The sequence below is a fragment of the Gavia stellata genome, chromosome 6 (genome assembly GCF_030936135.1).
Source record: "Gavia stellata isolate bGavSte3 chromosome 6, bGavSte3.hap2, whole genome shotgun sequence".
In the NCBI taxonomy this organism is placed as follows: domain Eukaryota; kingdom Metazoa; phylum Chordata; class Aves; order Gaviiformes; family Gaviidae; genus Gavia; species Gavia stellata.
In genome coordinates, this window is record NC_082599.1 from 45,849,273 (window position 1) to 45,855,272 (window position 6,000).

Below are 6,000 nucleotides of genomic sequence, written 5' to 3' on the forward strand. Positions count from 1 at the left end.
TATAGACATGACAAAAGACCGTGTATGTTTTAAACACGTCCTGAAACTGCGGAACCTCATATTAAAACAAGCATAATGTTCACTCCCTTTTTCACAACAATGTTTGAGAAGCTGAGCAGATTATAGAGATTTCCTTGTTTTTTATGAGTAATGTTAACACAAAATGCAAGAACCTTAGAGCAAATCATGATACCTATATTTTAACTGCTTTTTAGTATCAAAATAAATTCAATAAACTACTAAAATATATTTTGCCATTCAGTTCTAAATTTTAGCTCTCACCAATAAAACCAGTCAATAAGCATGTAAAAAGGCAGTAAAAGGCAGTAAAACTTAATGGTTTTTTACAGTTTGGGGGATTATAGTCTTGGGGGTTATACCTTGATTAACTCTAGAATGTGTGATGTGTGCAATTATCCCAAGCTAGGGATGACATTTTGTTTGCCAGGGTTCACCACTGAATTATTTTAATTTGGCTGATAACGGCCAAATTATAATAGTTTGTGAAAAACACATGAACCAAAAATTTCTTATATATTACAATAAATAAGATTAGTTTAAAAAAAAAAAAAACATAAAAAGAGTGTGCTGCATATTGCCTAATTCATGCAAATGCTGGGCTAATTCTTTTGTGGTCTGCAGGTTTAATGCTGATATAACAGGTAGGTAACATTATGTTCAGCAGGACCCCACAGCAAAGAATTGACTGTTATCTTCACTGATTCTGAAAAACAGTAGAAACTGAGATTTATAAAAGCCTGACAAGGTCATTTATCTAATCCTCTTCTGGTTGCTGGTCAGAAAAAGACAGCCATATTTTTTTCTCCCTCCTCTCCAGTGAATTTGCTTGTAATGCTTGCTCTCTCATATCACACTCAGCCTTGACAGGAGTATCCAGTGGAGATAACCTCAAATATGCAAAGAGCTGAATTATGATTCTGTCTCTCTGGTTTCTAAAACTCAGCTGTCAGCTTTGATCTTTGACTTTTGAGAGCCTATTCTGCAAAACTGAATGTGCATCATACATGACTTGATATGAGAATATTTGCCATGATTTCAAAGGTAGAAACAAATGTTAATTTTTTAGAATAAGCAAACTGCAAGTTCAGAAAGCTGCCATTTTTCAGTTTAACTTTTCCTGACCTTGGTCTTTTCCATAGAGGATGCCTGGAACAGGCACTCCTTAGCTGCAGTTTCACAAATCCAGACATTCTAAACTCTGAGCTCTGCCAGCTTCAATCAATCATAAACTTGCCCCTACTAAGGTGATACTGTGTTATAGCCTAAAAATAGGGCTATGCTTTCAGAAAATGAGACAGCATTAAAGTTACAAAAGTTGATAAAACAGATTCCAGACACTAACAACCTGAAATGACAATAAGAGGAACACTTCAGGGGTTTGCACACACAGACGATTTTCTTCCTTCTTTGTAAGATACACAGGAGACTGGAGAAATTTGTTTTAATTTTTCTGACATCCTGTTTGTGTGAAATGAAGAAGGAATGTCTAATCTTACTATCCTACTGAGGAAAAATTGGGACCAATTCTGGGGGACCTTGAAATCCTGATCAGGAGAGGTCAACCCCTAGCTGACAAGACAGGCATTGGATCTCTAAAAAAAAAATCTTCTTGCAAATATTTGAAACTGTCATCAGAAATAAAAATTTAAACAAACAATATAAAAAAGCTTTGAAGGGTGTCAATAAGAACGTTCCCCATCCAAATTAGGCTTCACTTAATCTGATGTCAGATTTTAAAATTCTATAAATTCTCCACATAATTTTCAAAACACTTCATAAAAAACAAATAGAAAGGATCTGAGGTTTTATTATAATATCAAATGGAACAGGAAAGGTCTTCAAAAGATCATACACCTCCTTTTTTTTAGAACACTGCTTGAACAAAATCATCATCTAAAAGCTATAAATAAACTGATACACAGCATGTGCTTCGTAAACTGAAATAGGATCATCTTATGGGAAAACACAGCCCATATACTAATTTAATCTGATCCCAGATCCCTCCATGTCAGGAATCAAATTCATATTGCTTTCAGTAGAGAAGGGCATAGAATTCTATTGCTGACAGGGAAAAATGGGGCTTACAGGCAGACACAAAGACAAGAATCAGTTACTATGAAAGAGTTTCAGATTTTTTCTTTGCTAACAACAATGAGGACTGTCACACCACATTTGGAGCACCAGCAAGGTCTTTGGCAGTTGCTATCGCCTTATTTTGCCAGCGAGATCTGTTCTAACCAAGTTTAGACAACACTTTGATAGCAACACAAGCGGCTGGTCTACTTTAGGATTCCCAGTGGAGGTGGAGCTGTTCCAGTGTCAGCCTAAGAGTGTAATGGGGAGTTTGCCAAAAAAGGCTAGGTTAGATGCAGTCTTCGGAGGCTGCACATAAACCACATGTGTCAAAATCCTGGCAGTTAACTGCCAGGAAGTTTATAACCCAGGGAGAAAGAGAAGACAACTCTCCTGACATAACCACAGGATTTTCTCACTCTCATAGAGCTTCAGAAGGAAAACTGATGTTGTTTGATGATGCAGTGCACCAAAAATAAGTCAGAAGTCATCAACCACAGACAGCGATAACCAAGCATTTCAGGGTAGTTTGAATCTTCGGAAAATATTACAAAGGGAAACAGATCTAAGCAAGCCAACCCAAGCCATTGCACAAGAAAAGAGAAGGGTTTAAGGGGGAAAAAAAAAAAAAGCTTTCTCTGCATGAAAGTAAACTGATGCCCTGATGCCATAGGTTTTAAGATTATTTTTCTTTAATTTAGCAGTTTTGAGGGAAAATACCACTCCTATCTACACAAATTTTATGCATAACACTTCTGACACATTCATTGCACTCAAGTAATTTTCTTCACAGAGGATAGGAACTGTGTTTATGTATTCAGAGGTACTGATGGCCTTATCAATTAATAAATAGGGGAAGAAATACACAAAGAAATTTCTTTCCACTTTGTTTTTTCCTAACATTTCCCTAGTGTAAAATTAGCACAGTTGTCAAAAGTGGAAATTCTATGAATTAAATGCAATACAGGTCCTCAGGCTTCAGTCTTGCTAAAAGAAAAAAATAAGAGTGAAGGAAAGGTAGAAAAATACTCTAGCATCAGCCTCTTTCTCAGGAAAATTCTCCACTTCAGTTCAAGTCAAGAGAGCTAAGGATACCAACTTTTTATTTGGTGAATAAGTTTCCTTCAACCTGGACCGGGGAGGTAGAAAGAAACAACAAGCAATATACAGTATCAGTTTACAAAAAAGGGATGAATATCCATTTGTAACATAGAGCCAAGCCAGTACATTTTTAATTTACAATCTGTAGCACAATGCAATTGATGTTTCTTACTTGGAGAATAAAGTTATTTTCTTCTCACTAACGCTGCTCTTAGCTACCCAGGAATGCATGTGTGGAAGGACTGTTTCACTGGCTTCTGAACTTCCCCTACATTCTCTGTACTGTTAGTGGCACCCTTTGTGAAGAGTTGCTTCCGAGAAATTTGTGCTATATAATAGAGAAGATCAAGAAATTCAATCCCGACTGGAATCAAAGCACTTAAGGTAGTTAATCTCTGCTATGCATCCTGTATCCCAGAGTCTACTTAATGTCGCATAACATCAGAAATAAAATTAAAATACATATCCTAAAGGCTCAATCACAGCTCTAACTGTCTAGAAATACAGCAGACAATGGAAGGAAATTCAAACACTGTTATGCTGTGTATACAAAAGCAGTAGGTATCGTTAAAAGAAAAAATGACATTGAGAAGGTCACCTTTTTATGGTGGCTCGTGCTGAAATACATGGTATGTTTAGGCATCTCCTGTTAATACAGGTCAAAGGAGGGCAGTGAAACTGCAGCATAGAAATGTAAGAAGTACAATAGCTGTGCCATAAAATGAAACACAAGAATTTGGTGTTATCTAGGGTACAAGATTACATTAGAAGTATCTGTGGCTGAATGAAAACTGAGGAATCAAATTTGTTTTCTTGTGAAGAAAAAGAATATTGAAATCTAGGACACCACTAAAAAGCTTCAGAAAACACTTAAAAGACTGGTAGATTTAGAATTGAATCTGGGCACATTATTTAGAGTTAGCTTAAGATCTACTCAGTCCAGAACAAGGCTTCTAGCAGATGGATGGCAGTCTAATTCAGCAGACATGAGTGAAAATTTAAAATGCCAGTACAAAGGACGACTCAGGTATGAAGCTCACGTCCGCAGGGTAATAAGGAATATGCATACAAAGCTCAAAATCAAAGTCAAGCAAAATAACACAAGAAGCCTTACATTCTGTGATAGCCAGCACAGTCTAGGAAAACATGTCACAAAATATATGTAGAAAGAGAAGCAAAAAATCTAATACATTATGTCATTTTGCAAGGGTGCACCAGCAGAGTACACAACATCAAAAAGGAGATGATGAGGGCCTCATTAAGTCTAATTAATTCCTCACAGGAGTTGTACCAGCAGATAAATGGACTGTCAGCTAGAAAGCGAATGGGAAATGTATTGCTTTGTGCACCAGTGTCCAGCTTAAAACTAATGTATTGCCAGAACTGCAGAGTTTCTGATAAAATGCCACTAATAATAGAAGATAAGCAATAGGACCTAGATCTCACAGTGGTTAGCTTTTCCCACAGACATAATATATCATTAGGCTGTATTTCTATAAATTATAATAGTGTCAAAGGAAAAAAAGCCCCAGCTTCTGGATTAAAAGTAACTAACGTCCTTGGTCTTACTAAGGAAACCCCACTCATAGGCAAAGGGAAAGCAAATTAATTCAGGTTATTATTCTTCCTAGAGAATATAGAAGTCCTCACAGAGTATAGAAAAGAGCGGGAGAACTTCAAGCACTTCACATTTCATGCCTCCAGGAAAGTTGCCCTTGGCCTAACAGCATGAGAAAAAAACCTGAATGCATTATTTTGGGAATCACAGAGCAAACAGAGGAACCAAAAGAGCAAACACATTCAAATGTCATAGAAAAAATATTCCACTTAGGCATGGATTGCAAAGAATTCAACAAATATTTAAAAAGGGAACGTGTTGCATTTCCTCAAAGGGAAGGAACACTCAGGGAACATGGCTGATGCCAAGACTTTTCTTCACTGAACGCATTCTCAAAATCTTCCAGATGCATCTGCAATAGCCTATCCTGAAAAGATTATGTATTTCAATTTTCCCTTTGAGAAAGACTAGGTCATATTTTTATTTAATCCAATATTGTAATAAAATCTCCAAGGTTTAAAGGTGCAAGAAATTGCCCAGTTAATGTGGTAATTAATGACTACAAAGCCAATTTTCCATTTCATTATAATTTGGACAGCTGACACACTTCAGAAGACTTCTAATTGCATTGCTGATGATGAATTTTGAATGGTCAAAGCATGCATGTGTTGTGCACATTTTAGTGCCTTCAAGGCCAACACACTAAACAATTTAAAATTTTCACATAAATACTCTTGCAAACTTGAAAGCTAAGCCATAAACTACATTACCAAGTTAACTGTTACTACAGCAGATTAATTAGTCATGCAATAGAGTTTATGGGTGCACAGACAAAGAAAGACAATGCATCATCTCTGCTAGCAGAGATGATGTTTTTTACACCATCCTGGTATCCATTCTTACGTATTAGGTATAAAATGGACTATCAGAGCAGAGGAGACAAGTTTGCAGAGATGGGGATAACTACAGGGAGGATAGTCTCTTTATGCTAATAATTGTAAAGAATTTTCCTCTTTAACAGAATGAATACAAATTAGACTATCAAACAGTGCTAGAGCCTCTCCTCTACATAAAAAGACAGCTATTTTTTTCAAGACAGTAGCTTGTGGCATGCTGTTGACTCTCAGCATGGATTTATGTAAATAAAAGTTGATTTATCACTTGTGCATATTCAAAATTAAAACTCTTCTACTGATAGATATCTGCTGATATTTACTGATATATGGTGATATCTGTTGATATCTATC